This window comes from Doryrhamphus excisus, linkage group LG14 (assembly GCF_037039965.1).
Source record: "Doryrhamphus excisus strain RoL-2023G ecotype Guam linkage group LG14, RoL_Dexc_Guam_v1.1, whole genome shotgun sequence".
Taxonomy (NCBI): Eukaryota; Metazoa; Chordata; class Actinopteri; order Syngnathiformes; family Syngnathidae; genus Doryrhamphus; species Doryrhamphus excisus.
Window position 1 is genome coordinate 8,379,607 of NC_136370.1, and position 20,986 is coordinate 8,400,592.

General features: G+C 39.7%; 1 protein-coding gene across 2 annotated transcripts in view; it reads right to left on the reverse strand.

Moving 5' to 3' along the window:
• htr1d (5-hydroxytryptamine (serotonin) receptor 1D, G protein-coupled) overlaps positions 1 to 20,986 on the reverse strand; it is a 91,366-nt gene that overhangs the window by 17,559 nt on the left and 52,821 nt on the right. Inside the window, exons 2-3 of one of the 2 annotated variants that reach the window (XM_078796134.1) lie at positions 9,728 to 10,055; positions 8,197 to 8,823 (exon numbers count right to left, since the gene is read on the reverse strand). The gene's annotated coding sequence lies outside the window, so the exon portion shown is untranslated. Of the gene's footprint in view, positions 1 to 8,196; positions 8,824 to 9,727; positions 10,072 to 20,986 lie in introns of those variants that run through there. The other variant, XM_078796135.1, reaches the window with a different exon arrangement.

Consider the following 20,986-nt stretch of genomic DNA (forward strand, 5'->3'; position numbering starts at 1 on the left):
CGTTGTTATGCTTCTTTATTAGAGCCACTTCTATGTACTGTACGTCGCCTTCATCTTCCTTCACACCTGCTGACGATTATACTATTGCCGATCCCAGAAGGACGCCGTCACATCTTGAAGCACAACCTCTATCCTACGATGGGAGTGTTACATAGCCAAAAGGTAGACTTTTGCTGCACCATCTGCTCAGCTGCCACCAAGCCAACTAATATGCAAGCTACTGTAAACACAGAAGAAAGCCTACGGGAGCCACCGAGGTAACAACGGCGCTATTTGAAGGTGTTGCGATGCGTTTGTTGTCACATACTAGAGTGACGTTCAAGAGAGAGAGTGATGCTGTCCTGCCCTGCCAGACCTCAAAAGTAAGACACACAATAAAGTACGCCTGCGTTCCCGCATGGTGCTCTAATGTGCATGAACTATTAGATTATACCTTAGTTACCGTTGCTATGAATGTCAAGAGCACAAATGTTTCTCGTGACATTAGCATTTTAATTGATATTTTAGAAACGGTGAAGGTCATTGCTGAGTACACGCACATCATCTCTCCTAATATCCGCAGATGATGTTTCATGTGTACAGAGATTTCGCTACCAATACTGTGAAAATACTGTGGTAAACGATGGCCGATACAGATTTTGCATCTGCTTCGTTGGTATGTGATGTTTTTGGGCTTTCTTGTTGTCACACCGTGACTTAAACTCTTATGCCTAGCGATCACCCAGTGAAATGTGATGGGCTTAGTAAGTAGTAAAGTGTTAAAAGCAAGCTAACGCTATTACTTGTGAAAACACGCCCTTGATGTGATACAGTAAAGTCTCGTTATATCGATATTCTCGGGAGTCGGAAAAAATACCGATATAACCGGACTATCCATATATCCGATCCTGCGCCGAACTGCATTAAAAGTGGGCGGATCTTTGATATGGCATGTAATTTTCTCCTTGAGTTCATGGATTGCGTATCTAGCATGCTTTTGTACTACAATACATTTTGTACTACAGTAAATAAAAATTAAATAAAAATAAAAACTTACGCTGTAGTGATTACCGGGACATAATTCACCCCGGAACATAATTCACCCCCGGAACTATCGATAGAGAAGGTGTTGCCACCCGGAGGGGTAGGCGCGAGGGACGGGTGTTTTCCGCTGTGTGTGCTGCACTCTGGTGGTGGAAGTGTGAAAAATAAAGTTGACTGGAAGCAGCCGTTCGCCGTGTTCTTTTTTGGTATTGAAATCCTTAAGCAAAGATTGATTTAAGCTGCTTTTGTATCGATATAAGCAGACCAAATTGGCTGGCGGGAGATGAAAAGGGCATCCTAGTAACCGGATTATCATAATAACCGTGTATCGTACTAACGGAGCTAATTATATCATAAAAGACTAGAAATTTGCCGGGAAATGAAAATAGTATCGTAATAAGTAGTAATTTGTTTTAACCGATATCGATATAACGAGACTTTACTGTATCGGCCCGATATATCGGTCGATCCTTAATTGTGACTATTGTCGGACTGCTATCATTTGCTACCTTCTTTAAAAGTATTAAAAATGTTGCGAATCATATTCATCTCATCATAAATCATGGCACGTTTGGGATCATAACAAAACAACAGACAGACAGCCAGAAAGCAATCTCAAGCACGAGTGGAAACCCTTGCATGAAAGCAAGCAGCGCATACCACTGAACTAACAGTGCGAGGCTAACAAGAAGTTAATCACTGTAAAAACACTACATTTACTTTACACTGCACTCTCATGGATGATGCACTACACTGCTGATGGGGAGGCCATACAACTTCATGTCAAAAAATCCAAATTATCCCTTTAACACCGCCTCTGATGCTACTACCTCCAAGAGGAAGAAAATTGTCAAAATTTGTGCTATTTATGTAGAACCGCAACATGGGCAAAAGCCGGAAAAATGTCCGTAGTGTGAAAGTAGCTTTGAATACAAGTAGAGTTGAAGCACAGTAGTATTCTGTTTTTGATAAAAAAAGTATTGCCAAAACTATGGTTGGGTTTTCAACAAACACTGCGCTTAACAAAGCACTGCTTAACAGCTTAACAAAGCGCAGTGTTTGTCAGTGAATATTAGGAAACTACAGACAGATTCCGGCTAGGCTATCTTTATTGTGTGTGTGTGTATTTTATTTGTTCATAGAACACACATCCCACAATGAATGACTCAGATATTGTCTCCCTTCTTTCGCTGATTAAGCAATGTGCACCCTGTACTGATGAGGCGTTCGAGCGCACTGCGTATTTCTGCGTGACAAAATCAGCCATCCAGACACCAAAGAAAATTACAAATGCCAGAACTTTGACAAAGAGTTTGCTCTGAAATCATAGCAAACTTCAAAGATATATTGTCATGTAAACATAGGAACCTTTAATACAAGTTGCAGGGGGAATGGTTTAAGGGAGACACATTATAGAAAGCAAGCCGGGTCAGTGTGTGCAATGATGATTTTACCTCTGCTGAAGTATATATATAATATTCATTCATTCATTCATTCATTTTCTACAGCTTATCCTCACGAGTGTCGCGGGGAGTGCTGGAGCCTATCCCAGCTGTCTTTGGGCGAGAGGCGGGGCACACCCTGGACTGGTCGCCAGCCAATCACAAGGCACATATAGACAATACAATAAACACTATAGTTTAATATTACTTTCTGACTGTTTGTATAATGAACTAGAATCCTCCTCTTGTTTCTCCACTCATCACAGGCAAAGGTGATGTTAAGTGTTTATTTATCCAGTTCAATCATCATTTATATGTATTTCACATTATTTTCTACATGGAATAGTACATATATTCTCCAAGGAATGTGTTTTTGCTTGTATTTCTGGGTGTCTGTTATGTTTAATTGGCTTTTCAGTCATTCCTGTGGGAAAAAAAATCATTTATTCCACTCTACTTTATTGGGCTTCCTTTGGAATAAGTGTTGCAAAAAAGCTACAAAAACTAAAGAAAAGATTTTCTAATGGCGATTTAAAAAAATTGATGTTTTGTGCTTATTTTAATAAGCTTAGTCTGGTTGAATTCTCAGTCATAATGATGATATTACTGTTTTCTGCATGTCTGATTTTAAGCCGATCAAGTTGTGAGTGTTTTTATGGTGTTTCTTCCCACCCATGATCTATTCTTCCCTTGTCCCTGAGTGATCACAGTGATCACAGTGATCTGCGGCCCTCAGACCAAACACGTCCCTGCGAGGAGGAGCTGGAGGTGTCAGGATGAGTACTGTACTATAACATAAAGTCCCTTAGGGAAAACGGCCACCATCTTTCATTTGTCTCCCAAAGATGGGAGATACTGGACAAGTGGAGCGCCTTCCACATCACAGCCAACTGCCATCTCCAATATTAATTATTAACCCAGATTTGTGTAATTAGCCTAATGAGCTACAAATGAGTTGCGAGCACAGTCCCCTCATAATTCCAAATTTCCTAATCCATTTCATTTTCATGACTCCCTGTTATTAAGTATTTATCAGCGGGTGCATGATAGGCCACAACGAGGATTTCTCTCCTCGCTAATGGCTCTGATGTAGCAGGCGTGGTGTTGTGATCCCCTCTGATCGTGAAAGGAAGGGGAAGAAAGAGCACCAGAGAAGAAATTGAGGTACGAATTATTGAGTGCTTGAACACACTTTTCTTTATGGTGTTTCTCTTTAATTCTGACATGAAGCAGCTCTCATATCTCTGAAAAACATTAGATGTGGTTCGAAATAGCTAAATGTACAGCCTGTGTAGCACTATAGATTTACTGTCCATTGAAAATGAGTCAAGATGCAGGTGTTATTGTCTAAATGCAAGATAATTGCGTCTTGCCTACAGCCAAGCATAGTGGTGATCGTGCCACGGTGTGGGGCTGTGCGAGTGCTGTAGGCACTGGGGAGCTGCGGTTGATTAAGGGGAAACATGAATTCAAGCATGTACTGTGACATTCTGATGCAGAGGATCACCTCCCCCCTTCATTGGGAAACTGGGCCACGTGGCAGTTTTTCAACATGATAAGGAGCCCAAACACACCTCCAAGATGACAAGTGCCTTGCATGGTGAGGGAGCTGACGATGATGAGGTTGAGCTGAACTGAGTACCAGGACAGTAAATCCCTTGGCAGTTTGCACTGCCAATTTTGCAGCTTCATTCTCTCACACTTTTTCAAAGCAATATTAATTAATACATCAGCGCGGTTTTATAGTTGAATACGTCCTTTTATTAGTCCTGAAATGTACATAGTATTTTGAGGGTCACGAGGGTCGCGGGGGTGCTGGAGCCTATCCCAGCTGTCTTCGGGCGAGACTGGTCGCCAGCCAATCACAGGGCACATATAGACAAACAACCATTCACACTCACATTCATACCTATGGACAATTTGGAGTCGCCAATTAACCTAGCATGTTTTTGGAATGTGGGAGGAAACCGGAGTACCCGGAGAAAACCCACGCATGCACGTGGAGAACATGCAAACTTCACACAAAAATGGCCGAGGGTGGAATTGAACCTGGGTCTCCTAGCTGTGAGGTCTGCGTGCTAACCACATGACTGCCGTGCAGCTTAAATTGCATGTAGTTTTGCCTAAATTGAGCTAAGCCAAGCAAAAAAATGGCCAAATGAACTGAAATACAAATATAAGGCATTAAAAGACGCATTCAAAAACATTGTGATATGTAGTACTTTTCATGTACTTTTTCCTAAACAACAAAGTTAACATGTGAGTCGCTATATTATGTGTTAAATATCTTATTTTGTCTTTATGTGTTTACTATACTGTGTATTACAGTGTAAGGTGACTATAGGGGTGTTATGTCATGTGTAGAGGGCTCTAATGATGCTAAAACCCATATTTAAAAAGGTTGTAAACAGGTTTTCTATGTTCTATCTAGGAAAATATTCAAATCTTACTTTGTGGAAATTCACTTATCACGATCAGGTCTGGAACCAATTAATGGTCATAAATGAAGGATTACGACAGGAGTGGATTAGGATGGAAATATGGCCCTGGACTTTTTTATTCAAACTGGTCCTAGCCCACATCACGAGCGTCCCCTTTTGATGAGTTTTCTGGTCTTCATTGGTGATAGGTCCTCGGACTGGCTTGCCGCTGCATGCAGCAAAACGTATCCTTTGCGCATTTGGACCCCTTATGCACAAAATGTACCCCCCACCCCCACATGGATCGTGGAGCCCTCCGCACAGCGCTTGTTCTGCGTGTTGGGAGGGGTTGCTCTGACTCTGCCAACTGGCCTCCTTTGTAGCGTTGGGTCTGCAGCAGCATGTTCCCAGCCCGGACCAGGAGATTTAGTTACCAGTTACCAAGGAAAGGCTCAGCAATCAATATATAAATAAATAAACAGCGATAAATTGCCCCATTATTGATCGGCACTGGGAAAAATCCCAGTACTCCCGATAGCCAGACCACTCCTGGATGACCGTATTCCTTTCCAAGTTGTACATTGACTACTCTGATATAAACAGAATATTTTATGCAGTCGTATAGCCGTTAATTGGTTCCAGACCCCACTGCAATAAATGCATTTCAGAGATGTAGGATTCAATATTGATCAATGTAATACTTTCATAGTTCGAGAATAAAAAACCTGATTGATGACTTTCTAAATACATCACAGTGGAAAAGTAGAATAGGAGAAGACGAAGAAGATGGTTTTTTGTCCTTACAAACAAAGAAAGAGATAATAGAAAATTACAAAAAAGGGATTTTTTTTAAAAGAATCATCCAGAAAAAGTGTTCACTATTGGGCTATCGTTCACGATGATGAAGGATTGTTAAAAGCCGACAACAGCAAATATCCTTGGTTCGGCTTTACAAAACCCACCGCTGAGAGAGAACATGAACCAAAGAAGGCAAAAGGTGACGACGATGGCAGTTAAAAAGGTAAATAAACATCATTTTTATTCTTTATTTTCTTCTTTGTTTTTTACATTATGTACAACTCCCATTTTATGTTTATTGTGCAGTAATATAATTGTAACATGTAACATGTTTTGATGCATTTTTATGATTTATGTCCAAATTTTGGGGTCTCGGAATGGATTAGGGCATTTACTACATTCACTTACGGAATTTTCAGGTTACGAAACTACTTCCAAAACCAGTTAATTTTGTACGTAGAGGTGCCACTGTATTAGAGTCCTGTACACATGACATAACACCTCTACAGTCACATTTACATTCTTACTCTTCATTGTTTACATCATATCGTGCAACTTTTATGCTGCAAGGACTCAAGACGGCTGCTAGCATTAATTTCTGCCACTTATCCTTACGAGGGTTGCGGGGTAAACCCTGGACTGGACAAATAACCATTCACACTCACATGTACACGGACGCACGGGGAGAACAGGGATGCCTGAGGGTGCAATCAAACGCAGGCCTCCTAGCTGTGTGGCCTGCACGCTAACCACTCTTATTTCTTCTAAACTTAAGAAGCTCAAAACATACCACTTCCACACGGAATGGGAGGAGAACATTTGTTGGACATGCCATGGCTTACTTGATGCCTTAGTGGAGTTTGAATATAACGTGAGGTATTACAGTCGCCCATTGGCCAGCAGACTACACACAGTATCGCTTGGATTTCAATTGCTTTGCAGTAATAATAGACAGTTGTCTACCACAAAACGGCAATCATTTATTATTCATTCATTCATTCATTCATTCATTTTCTACCGCTTATCCTCTCGAGGGTCGCGTGGGTGCTGGAGCCTATCCCAGCAAGAGGCAGGGTACACCCTGGACTGGTCGCCAGCCAATCACAGGGCACATATAGACAAACAACCATTCACACTCACATTCATACCTATGGACAATTTGGAGTGGCCAATTAACCTAGCATGTTTTTGGAATGTGGGAGGAAACCGAAGTACCCGGAGAAAACCCACGCATGCACGGGGAGAACATGCAAACTCCACACAGAGATGGCCGAGGGTGGAATCGAACTTGGGTCTCCAAGCTGTGAGGCCTGTGCGCTAACCACTCTTCCGCTGTGCAGCCCAATTATTTATTAATTAAAAAAATTATTAAAAAAGTAAAAAGCCGATGCTACTTTCACTTAGCGATACAACACTTAATGTAATATTTATCATGAGTAGACTCATCCATGAAAATATGCTTCTAGTCAGCCATTTTGGTTTGAACTTTTACGGTAATTAATAACCCCCAATTTTAGTAGGGGTCCTACAAAGACCCACGACACGTTTGATCGGATGACAACCAAATTTGAAGCATGAGAAATGGGCCATAGTGAAACCTTCAAGGTTTCATCATAACAGGTGGGCGGAGCATGGCAGACAAGTTTGATGACTCCCCCATCAAATTCTAAAAATAAACACTAACAACTGACTTTCCTTAATTAGTCACAGCACCAACTAGCGGTGACAGGAAATGTGTACAAATGACAAATGTACTTAGTGACAGAAGTTTGTTTTTGGGCTGCTGACCAGATGGATGTTCTGTTCCCAGCACTTCCAATGCATGAGGACCAATCAGAAGAGAAGCAATGAAGACAGATGGGAATAATAAGATGCCATAAACCAATATGCATAAATCCTCACACAACCATATTGAATTTCACTCCAACCCAATAAATCTCCAAATAGGCTTTCATCATCATCATCATCATCATCTTATAAGCTGCTCTCTCACTGTATTAATGCAATGTGCATCCAACAGACAATCGTGATGTGTTTGTTGTTTCATCCACATTTTCATCATTTTTTTCCCAAGGTCTCTTACAGGGAAGGACACTTCATTAGGTACACCCGCACAATCTAGCGATGCATTTTGAGTTTTAGTGTAAAAATCATAATCTGATACGGTTATTGTTTAGTTTGTTGTAAAAGTGCACCGCATCACACTGAAAGGTTTCTACTCATCGGCCACTCTGTTAAGGCAGACAAATCATTAGGAACAGCGCGCTCGTTTCATGGTGCAGAAGTACCTGATGTTGTGTCCTGTAGTCCGACTTTTTTTTTTTTTTTACACCTTCCATTGCAGTTATGATCTTCTTTACATGACAAAGCTCGACTATGTCTTAATCTTTGTCCTTCATCTTCCATGTCACAATCACAGGTCGCATCATCATTCTTGCAACTATAAAAACAACGTTTTCCTACTGGGCGTGACAGCAACAAAAATAAAATAAGCAAATAAAATAAGCACTTACCATGTTTTTAATGTAGATGTTACACTTCCTGGTGGGTAAATCAATCGCGGAACCCCGGCAAGCAGAGAAGTCCTTTTACGCACGCACGTCCCGAGAAAAGGAAAGCAACAGAGGCTCCGGGATGAAGCAGTCCCGCTGGTCCGACGCGCAGCCTCCTTATTGTGTGTGTCTTGTTTGTGTTGCCATCACTTAACAGTGCTCCACATTTCATCTCAGCTCCATATCGGTCCTCCTCTGCATGAACTTGACGCACGCAAAAAAAAAAATCCAAGAACGATGATCCTTTGCTGCCAGGAGTGGCTGGCAAGCGCACTTAAGTGTGTGTCCTGTGTAGAGCAGTTTACATCTCCGTGTCAAGCGTCAAGGTTGCATTGCGCTCCACAAGGTTGTTCTTCCACTGTATGGTGCTGTTCTGCTGCTGCCATTATCATCATCATCATCAGCAGCAGCATCATCAGCATCGCCAGTGCTGGAGGGACGTCAACAAGTGGCATTAAGGGGTTGGATTATGGTCCAAGGGTTTGTTTTCAAGGAATTCTGCTGCTGGGATTGGAAGGTCCAACAATAAAAAAATGATGATGCTGAGTAGCATCATCAGCTCAGGGGGCACCAAGTCCAACCTCCAGTCTGGAATAAGAGGAACTGCTATAGTAGTGCACTCAAAAAATAAATGTTTAGTCTCAACAAAAAAAAAATCATCAAAAAAAAAATCAACGCAACAGTTTCCATTAGTCTTTCTTAGTTATGACAACTTAATTTGAAATTGCTTTGAACCAACAAACAATATTGCATTGCACGAATTAGCTTTTCCTCTTCACTCAAAGCTTATTTTAAGTAATGCTTACTGAATAATTATTTTTAAATAAAAAAGAATAACGTTTTTAAGTTCGTAATTAAAAAAAATACGATAAGTCAACTGACTTAATCATTTTATTCAAAGTATTATTATTATTATATTATTATAATAATAATTATATTAATTATTTTATAATAATATTATATTAATTATTATAATAATAATAATTATATTAATTATTGTTATAATTATTATATTATTATTTATTCAAAGTTTAATTTGTTGTCTACTTAATTATAATTTTTAAGTAGCAGTAACTTAATATATATATATATATATATATATATATATATATATATTAAGTTAATAATAATTAATTTGCTAAATAAAATAAATTAATAAAATTTGAGTGTATATGACATGCTAAATTAAGTTCATGTAATAGCCAACATTATTAACTTAAAAAACAGATACAGATACTCTGAAGTACTTTTTAGAGTGTGGCTAAAGCAGTGTTACTTCCAAAATCTCATATATAATTCACATTTTGCACTGTTGGATCTTAAGAATGCAAAAATGAGAAATGAGGAGAGACAAAAACATTTTTAAGTAAGCAATTGATCTCAAGCAACCATTAGACTGATCAAAAGTTCAAGACCATAAAACACAAACAAACCAAAAGCCACCAAAAATAAAAATACAATAAAAGCTGAGAACCAAATTGAAATGAATCACCTCAAAAACTGGTTTGAGGATTCTTGATGCCAGTGTTTCCAGGTGACGGTGGGAGTGTTTGTCCAGGTGGTGAAGATGGCTTCACAGAGGGCATCCACTGCCTGGAACTGATATCCATTTTTTGGAAACTTTGCCATAAACAATAGATAAACTATTTGAAATGCATATAAATAACAAATGAAAGGGTTAAATGAATATTTAAGGTTACTTTCACCTTGACTGAAGACGTGACTGTTCCCAAAGACACGATGTGGCACCACACAATACTCTGGAACTGGAAAAATGTTCTTTGGCTCCATTTTGGATTACAGTATTGCAGTGAGAAACACTATTGGATGCAGGAAATAACTCATTGTGACATATACCACATTGTGTCTTCAGGGACATTCATTCATTCATTCATTCATTCATTCACTACCGCTTTTTTCCTCACGAGGGTCGTGGGGAGTGCTGGAGCCTATCCCAGCTGTCTTGGGGCGGGAGGCGGGGTACACCCTGGACTGGTGGCCAGCCAATCACAGGGCACATATAGACAAACAACCATTCACACTCACATTCATACCTATGGACAATTTGGAGTCGCCAATTAACCTAGCATGTTTTTGGAATGTGGGAGGAAACCGGAGTACCCGGAGAAAACCCACGCATGCACAGGGAGAACATGCAACCTCCACACAGAGATGGCCGAGGGTGGAATTGAACCCTGGTCTCCTAGCTGTGAGGTCTGCGCGCTAACCACTAGACCGGCGTGCCGCGTCTTTAGGGACAGTTATGTCAAAAAATGCGTCTTTAATGAAGGTAAAGGTAACCTAAATGTGCATATATATCATTATTTATATGCATTTATACAATATAAAAGCTATGAAATGCATTTAATGTTAATATTTTGGGCTTTCTGTAACAGAATAATTTGATTTGCATTATTTCTGATGACAAAAATTGATCTGTTTCGAGCCTGAGCCAGATATCTGGAACAAATTGACACTAACCAAGGTTCCACTGCATTTAATTTCAAATTATGCATTATTTGTTATGTATCGTGTATTTCAATGGTATCCAAAATGGGGTACGTCAATTGAAAGAAGAGAGTCTAAAGTTTCTTCACGTAGTTTCAATGTTTATATAGTCCTTGAAAGTGGGCAGTATCTTCTCTCAAAATGACTGGCAGTCAATGAGTTAATAAAGTAACAAGATATGTGCAATATTGTACGCTAACCAAAAAAAAATGTATGAAAACCAAGGCAAAATGTAACCAAAAAACATGCTAACCAGGGGATCCCAGGCCGTTCCCATTTGTATTAGTAGGGGGGTTTTCAAGACTTCAGGAGACATGTAAAAGTCATTTTAAAACTTGTTAAACTAACTTTGGTGACGTTTAAAAGCAAAATGAACTGATTCTTCCTTCCTACAGTGAAAAGTCAAATGGGGTGAGCAGAAAACGCCACAATATATGCTACGGAAAAATCAGTTTTTCTGGGAGAATTGGAGATATAATACCCAACCGTATTATATTCGCTGACGGGAGGTTTGAAAACTTTTGCTTTATATGATACTTCTTGTGAGACTTTCACCAAAATACTAGAGGATTCTAAAGTATGACATTTACTGTAACCTTAATATACAGCTGGCCTTTAACAAGCCAACAATGCCAAAACAACAGATAACAAATGCTTCTAATCTCAATAGCCCTACTTTCTAGTCAACTTTTGCAAACATTTGTTTTCATTTATTACAGAAAATATAGATTTATCACCTAACACACCAAATATATATGATACATTATGTTTGCCAGCGCACACACCGGATGCCCACAATGATGAATATAGTCACTGTAAACCCAGCCAGGAAGTGGGACTTAACACAGAAACGCTTATCAAATATGTGGCGAAACATCCAATAGGAGACAGTCGCATGAAAATATTTTTAGTATTGAGTTACATTAGTGATTGATAAGAATGTCCACTTTTTTTGTCCTACAGTATATTTAGGCCACACATAGTATGTGTATATTAAGCATGTCATTATGATTTTCAGAGTGTCTGTGAATGCACCTTGCAAAGTGTCAGACATGAGACGTTGTTGTGAGTTGGATATACGGTATTGGAAGTGCACTGCTGCTGGTTCAGGTCAGGTGTGGCTTGCCATGATGCTCATGCATTAATTACATTTAAAAAATGAAGGTAATTAACGAAATAACCACCGTTAATGTGTTATTAAAAATCTGACTGTGCTCAATTTTAGAGGTTGTGCTGTATCATCACATTTTTCTGTTTTTCATTTTTTATGCACCATGTAGTGCTGTGTGAAGAACAGTGAGATTAATCACATTTATTACATTTTATCACTTTGTCAATACAATGCATGGATTTCACACAATCACTGTTACAGAAATCATGTCTATGCGTTTCTTTCATCGTTCTCATTTATAAAAATTAGATTTATTTGTTTGACTGTTTGACTTGTTTGACAAAAAGGATGTTTCTGCAAAATGAGCATCCATTTTTTTTATATAAAAAAAATCCATTCCAGCACAGTCATGCGGAAAACAAAGTATTTGCTGAAGTGTCTATTCTGTTGACACAGTGAGAGGAAAAAAAAACAAAACAACTTTTTGACGTGTGCTTGCCTTTTACTCAGCTTATTTGCGGGTACTAAGTTATACGCCTGCAGGGAGCAATGGTAAGAAAATGTCACGGATGATAAATCCACAACCTGGTGATGCCTTCACCACATCATAGTGCTGAGAAATTTACTGTGGGTGGCAATACTGAGTAGAGAGGCAAGGAAGGAAAAGAAACAGAAACCCATTCTAACCCACCGCCATGCTTCTTCTTTAGATGAATGGAGCCACGATGGACTCGCACAATACATAAAGAGTAGTTTGCGTGATGTTCTGCGAATATGTTTGGTCATCTTAAACTGTCAGTACATGCGGTGACTCATATTTCTTACATGAAGCATCAAGAAGAAAACACTGTGCTCCAAATGCAAGAAAACCTGAATCTTTTGCATTTCAAAAGAACGTTCCCATAGGAAGTAATGGGGACAGATGAACTGCATAGGTAGTGTAAACATAAGGTAACTCACTGTATAATACAAATACTTCAAATCATAAAACAGCTAACAAGGAAGTGATACTCCCGCCTACTAAACTACACTGCTAGTCATTCTAAAATGTATTTGTTTATGTAATTAAGCGTTGAAAAGCCTTACCACCTGTCCTCATTAGGGTCACCGCGGACTGGTTGTCAGCCAATCACAGGGTCCTGTCATGTCTTGGCTTTGGCACTGTGGCAACCCCAGTATGCAGAAATCAGCACCCGAGTGCAGGTAAACTGTTTATTTTTAAGAACGGTAACTGCCGTGTAGTGACAGGAATCCACAAATGAGCAGCGTCGTAGTCGCGTGGCAAGCTACAACAAACATCTGGCAATGCTCCAACACGGAAGGACACCACCGGCTGTACTGAATAATGCAAAACACAAATTGACAGCAGGTGCGTGAGGACTGAAAGGTAAAACAGGAAGAAACCAGGACACAGCAAAATTGGAAGTAATACAAAATAAGAGCATACAGCAAACAGGGACAAATCAGCAGTAATTTGACAAGAATAAAAACGATTATTATGAGAAAAAGTTGTCATCTAATGTGAAAATGGTGCAATTTTACAAGAATATGATGAGAATGATATGATGTGATTGATAGAGCATAATGTCATTTTAACAGCAAATAGTTTTAAAAATATTTTAGTAGCATAGAGCTATAATATATACTAAATAAAAAATATTTTATTAGCATAGAGCTAAAATATATACTAAATAAAAAATATTTTAGTAGCATAGAGCTAAAATATATACTAAATAAAAAATATTTTAGTAGCATAGAGCTATAATATATACTAAATAAAAAATATTTTATTAGCATAGAGCTAAAATATATACTAAATAAAAAATATTTTAGTAGCATAGAGCTAAAATATATACTAAATAAAAAATATTTTAGTAGCATAGAGCTAAAATATATACTAAATAAAAATATTTTAGTAGCATAGAGCTAAAATATAAACTAAATAAAAAATATTTTAGTAGCATAGAGCTAAAATAGTTTTATAAAAAGATCATTTTGATAAATGATCTTTTAAAATGACAAAAAAGTTGTAAGTTTTATTATTTTATTTTTATTTATTTATAATTAGGTTGGTGGAAAAGTTATTTTTTAGACATGTTTTATTTAAGACAACTTTCCAAAGATCATTTAAGAAAAAAGTCAAAATATAAGGAAAAAAAAAACAAAAATGGAAAATAAAAATCAAAGTTTATGATCAAACAAATAATCAAAGTTATGCTTTTTCATCGACATATATCACAAAGCTGAGATGATTTTTTTTTTCCTGAAACATATAACCTATTAGCATATCATATTTGATTTTTCAGTATGGAAAAAGTTTGGACACCCCTGATTTCTCCAAGTAACCTAACCTGTTTAGTTTCTACTTTCCACCTTTAGACACATGTGACCTGATCACATGACCCTTGACAGTCATCACACCCTGGTCCAGTCACATGACATCCAACCTGGAAAAAGTTGCACAAAAAGTCTCTATTTATATACACGATCTGCCGCAATTCAAACCGCAGGAAATCTTGTTAGTACATGTTAAAGAAAAACCGTTGATTGAGCTCCTGGGTGGGCAGCTTTCCCCGCAATATTCAATCTTTAATTGAATCAATACGAGCTCCTTGAAAGCTAATTAGAAAGCTCTTCAAGTATGGAAAATGTTAATGAAGAAATGGAGCTCATCACTCACGCGCTTCTGAAGCAGCACACTTTACTTTATGGGTGCCACCAGATATTACCTCAGCAATTCTGTGACAAATGGCACTCAAAATAGATGGGGTTCTTGCTAACAGAGCAAGACATCCAGAAGGCTTGAAGAAGAAGGAAAAAGTGTTCTACCTTGGCCATCTTTTGGCCAAAATATAATTCAAATTCATAGGGATCTTATTTAAATAGAGCAATAATAACAGAACGTTTCAAGATAATTGCTGGAGATGATAACAGGGAGGCGGCACGGCGGACTAGTGGTTAGCGCGCATACCTCACAGCTAGGAGACGAGGGTTCAATTCCACCCTCGGCCATCTCTGTGTGGAGTTTGTATGTTCTCCCTGTCCATGCGTGGGTTTTCTCCGGGTACTCCGTTTAGGTTAATTGGCGTCTCCAAATTGCCCATAGGTATGAATGTGAGTGTGAATGGTTGTTTGTCTATATGTGCCCTGTGATTGGCTGGCGACCAGTCCAGGGTGTACCCCTCCTCTCACCCAAAGACAGCTGGGATAGGCTCCAGCACCCCTGCAAAATTTTGACTTATTATTTCATAATCTGAGTTTAAAGGTGACTATAGGGGTGTTACTTCATGTCCAGAGGGCTCTAAAAATTTAGTCAACAGATTTTTCAACAATACGTGTGTGTATGCCCCGCCTTCCTCGCATTCATCACCAGTCAGAACTCAACCAGGATGCGTTCACAATCTCAGAAAAAGTCAAATCTTTTTAAACTCATGACAAAGACATGCATTTTCATCACTCGGGGGTTTAGAAATATTCAAGCATTGCAAAGGGAACCACAACAAAGAGGCTGAAGAGCCCCATGCGGTTCGAAAAACGCGGGTTGCCAACCCCCGGGCTACACCAATCAATACCAGCGTGTGGACAAAACCGGGCATGCAGTGGCAGAGAATAGGGCAAGTTCGATTCCACCAACCCAAAGCAGCACCGCTGCTCACAACATGAGGATCCTCTCAAGACCACAATCCTCCTCTCCCCCACATAAACATCAACAATCACAATCTGAAAACACATTTCTGACTATTGTTGTCTGTTTGAGTGGTTTCACTTCATCAAGCCTTTTCTTCATTCCACAAGAATAAAAGTAATGGTGCTCCAAATCGGTATTGGCCGATTTCACTCATGGATTATGGGGATTGGTATTCAATAAGTGTGTAAGGTATTTAAGGCTTAAGTCTGGATTATGGGGAGGATTCTTGAGCTGAATCTAATCTGCGTCTAATATCTATACAACACAAATCAATAGGGTTCTTTCTTGTCGCTGAGCAGTAATTTCTGAAAAATCGGTTGTGGTAGAGCACTGACACAGACTACTGACACCCGCTGCTAATGTAATATTTCACCTCCGTTACCGCCAACGTTTCTGTCCAATATGCCTTTAAAATCAATAAGCGTTTTGCTAGTCCACATAATACACAGCATTTAATAGCAATTGTACATACGTAGTTACTAAAGTGGAGTGAATGCAACCAGAAACACGAGTGTCATTTGATGCTAATTAACAACTGTAATGCAAACATATTACTAAACGCAACATATGGCGGAGCTTTGGAAAAAAAAGTCTAGAATGTGATGGTCTGCTGCATAATGTGCAGAGTAAAAAAATGGGAAAACCCAGCGAGCTCACAACCGCCTCATAAAAACGTCCATTAGAGTGAGGGATGTCCATTCTAGGACACACTGATAGAACAGCAGCAAATGATGAGGAAATGCAGCGCCCATATTAGGAATGTATAGGCGCTGCCTACACTTAGTCACTATTGCAGCAACTTATATACGTATATACACACACACACACACACACACACACATGCAGACTCCTGCACAATAAGCCTCCTATCATCTGTCAGGATAATGCACACATCATTTGAGGGTATAATCGTGATTAATGGCTAATAAACTTTAAATGCCTGTGTGCACTATTCTGCCCACTTTTCTTTTATTTGTCAGGTTCCTAAGAACCCCTACTAGCATATGGAAGTAAATCTGCATGATGAACAGTTTTATATCGCTTTCTCGCTTGCACTTTTATTATTTGTCAACTACCGAGATCTGTAACTGTCAGGATAACGCTGCTGCAAGTCAGCAGTCATGATGTCACACTTCAGCAAAATATGACTGCAATGTAATGCTAGGACGTGGAGTGGAGGTCATAGCTTAGAGACTCTGTCCTTTGTCCTAATCAACGCAATCAGCATATAAAAGTGTTGTTTGCACTAAGTAAAGATGGGTCTTTCAGGCAGGCTTTTCCCAAATGAGCGTGGAAAGTGCAAGTGAAAGTGAGAGACTATTTGCTTTCATTTGTGTCTAATATTGAATGGCTGCTCCCTCACGTCCAAAGTATTAAGTCATGCAGGTGTTTCATCCATGCTTTCCTTGTGTCACCGAGCTATATAGAGATACAGGTTGCTCTACAAAACTATTCAATAAAATTGACTGCACGGCGGTTGAGTGGTTAGCGCACAGACCTCACAGCTAGAAGACCCAAGTTCAATCCCGCCCTCAGCCATCTCTGTGTGGAGTTTACATGTTCTCCCCATGCATGAGTGGGTTTTCTCCGGGTACTCCGGTTTCCTCCCACATTCCAAAAACATGCTAGGTTAATTGGCGACTCCAAATTGTCCATAGGTATGAATGTGAGTGTGAATGGTTGTTTGTCTATATGTGCCCTGTGATTGGCTGGCGACCATTCCAGGGTGTACCCCGCCTCTCACCCGAAGACAGTTGGGATAGGTTCCAGCAGGATAAGCGGTAGAACATGAATGAATGAATGAATGACCACAATGGAACATGTTGGACCATCAGCCATTGGACTGACGAAGGAAACATTTCTATCTGGTAGTCTGGTATTTCAAATTTGAAGTTTGTTGGAGAAGCGTGCAATATGACAACAATACCGTGTTGCGACATGACAAACTTCATTCATTCATTCATTTTCTACCGCTTATCTTCATGAGGGTCACGGGGGTGCTGGAGCCTATCCCAGCTGTCTTCGGGTGAGAGGCGGGGTACACCCCAGACTGGTCGCCAGCCAATCACAGGGCACATATAGACAAACAACCATTCACACTCACATTCATACCTATGGACAATTTGGAGTCGCCAATTAACCTAGCATGTTTTTGGAATGTGGGAGGAAACCGGAGTACCCGGAGAAAACCCACGCATGCACGAGGAGAACACACACAGAGATGGTCGAGGGTGGAATTGAACCCTGGTCTCCTAGCTGTGAGGTCTGCGCGCTAACCACTCGCCGTGCAGCCCATGACAAACTGAATTATGCAACAGTGATATCAGCATACCTGCATTTCAGCCTTATAGAATAATTCTTCATTAATTAGCTCCAAAACTGACCGTGATTAGTGAATTTCATTGAAATAAGTGAATTTTTGGGGCCCTCGAGAAATAACACTCCTACTGCCACCTTTACATTTTTGAGCAACCACAGCTTCAGAGCTTATGAGACACGGTGGTTCTGGAAGAATGAACATATATTACGCCGTGCTTTCATTTTTAAAGCCATGGTTTTTAGCCATGGTTCTCTCTTTCACAACTCAGGAAGTAAACATTTTCACTGGCTCATTGGCATCACTGACTCACTGACTCATGACATCACCACGTTTACTGTCATGTAAGTACGATAACATGATTATATTTCATTGCTATATTTCTCATTCACTTTAATTGGTCACGGGTCCTTAAAGGGCCATTACTGGGTCCATATCCGAACCAAAGTCTGCCATTTGGTCATGGCTGATTTTGTCACGTCACGGCTTAGTGACGATGTGGAGGCGAGAGGGTAGGACACAAATGTAGGTAAGAGTAAACTGGGAAACAGCACTGAACAGTACAATGACATTAACAAGCAAACTAGGCAGAACTAAATAGGAGCATAAGTAAAATTAGCTGTAGGTGCGAGAGAACAGAAAAGTAAAGCAGGGAAACTGGAGCAGAAACTGAAATAATATCAAAATAAGGGCATGAAACAGGAATAAGACATAATAAAAGGGAAAATAAACCAAACTATCATGCAGGCTAACTCACAGAATGTGACAGATTTAGAACAATTTTATGCTTGAAAATGCTTAATATAGGCTAAGAATATGTAATATTTGCTTAAATATGCATTTTTAGACTAATAGTAGGTCATAGTTAACATTTATTATTTGAACCGCAATGTAACAAGAGATGACTGTACAATAATACCTCATTTATCAATTAATTGATTTCAGACGCGACCGTTATAAGTGAAAAATGGGTTCCTTATTTATAAATGGAATACTTTCATAGTCAGAGCATGAAAAACCTGTTGACAAAATTTTTAGAGCCCTCTGGACATGAAGTAACACCCCTATAGTCACCTTTAAACTCAGATTATGAAAGTCAAAATTTCTGCTGAGCTGCTTTGCGTTGGTCGAATAGAACTTGCCCTATTCTCTGCCACTGTGGGGGACTGCAGGTGGGTTTTGTCCACACGCTGGTATGGATTGGTGTAGCCTGGGGGTCGGCAACCCACGACCCTAGGCTCCTCAGCCTCTTTGTTGTGGCTCCCTTTGCAATGCTTGAATATATATATATATATATATATATATATATATATATATATATATATATATATACATATATACAGTGAAGAAAATAAGTATTTGAACACCCTGCTATTTTGCTATTTCTCCCACTTAGAAATCATGGAGGGGTCTGAAATTTTCATCGTAGGTGCATGTCCACTGTGAGAGAGATAAACTAAAAAGAAAAATCCAGAAATCACAATGCATGATTTTTTAACAATTTATTTGTGTGATACAGCTGCAAATAAGTATTTGAACACCTGAGAAAATGAATGTTAATATTTGGTACAGTAGCCTTTGTTTGCTATTACAGAGGTCAAACGTTTCCTGTAGTTTTTCACCAGGTTTGCACACACTGCAGGAGGGATCTTGGCCCACTCCTCCACACAGATCTTCTCTAGATCAGTCAGGTTTCTGGGCTGTCGCTGAGAAACACGGAGTTTGAGCTCCCTCCAAAGATTTTCGATTGGGTTCAGGTCTGGAGACTGGCTGGGCCATGCTAGAACCTTGATATGCTTCTTACGGAGCCACTCCTTGGTTTTCCTGGCTGTGTGCTTCGGGTCGTTGTCGTGTTGGAAGACCCAGCCACGACCCATCTTCAATGCTCTGACAGAGGGAAGGAGGTTGTTCCCCAAAATCTCACAATACACGGCCCCAGTCATCCTCTCTTTAATGCAGTGCACTCGTCCTGTCCCATGTGCAGAAAAACACCCCCAAAGCATGATGCTACCACCCCCATGCTTCACAGTAGGGATGGTGTTCTTCGGATTGTACTCTTCATTCTTCTTCCTCCAAACACGCTTATTGGAATTATGACCAAAAAGTTCTATTTTGGTCTCATCTGACCATAAAACTTTCTCCCATGACTCCTCTGTATCATCCAAATGGTCATATGCAAACTTAAGACGGGCCTTGACATGTGCTGGTTTAAGCAGGGGAACCTTTCGTGCCATGCATGATTTCACATCATGACGTCTTAGTGTATTACCTACAGTAACCTTGGAAACGGTGGTCCCAGCTCTTTTCAGGTCATTGACCAAGTCCTGTCGTGTAGTTCTGGGCTGATTCCTCACCTTTCTTAGAATCATTGAGACCCCACGAGGTGATATCTTGCATGGGGCTCCACTCCGATTGAGATTGACCGTCATGTTTAGCTTCTTCCATTTTCTAATGATAGCTCCAACAGTGGACCTTTTTTCACCAAGCTGCTTGGTAATTGCTCCGTAGCCCTTTCCAGCCTTGTGGAGGTGTACAATTTTGTCTCTGGTGTCTTTGGACAGCTCTTTGGTCTTCGCCATGTTACAAGTTAAAGTCTTACTGATTGTATGGGGTGGACAGGTGTCTTTATGCAGCTAACGACCTCAAACAGGTGCATCTGATTCAGGATGATACATGGAGTGCAGGTGGACTTCTAATGGGCAGACTAACAGGTCTTTCAGGGTCAGAATTCTAGATGATACACAGGTGTTCAAATACTTATTTGCAGCTGTATCACACAAATAAATTGTTAAAAAATCATGCATTGTGATTTCTGGATTTTTCTTTTTAGTTTATCTCTCTCACAGTGGACATGCACCTACGATGAAAATTTCAGACCCCTCCATGATTTCTAAGTGGGAGAAATAGCAAAATAGCAGGGTGTTCAAATACTTATTTTCTTCACTGTATAATACTAGTCTTAGTCATAAGTTAAATATTTTTTTACTTTTTCTGAGAATGTGAATCCATCCTGGCTGAGTTCTGACTGGTGATGTATCATGGAAGGCAGGGCATACAGACACGTATTCCCCCAACACGGTCAAGTAACCATCAATATATCCTCCCAAAAAGAAACATCTCAGAAGAA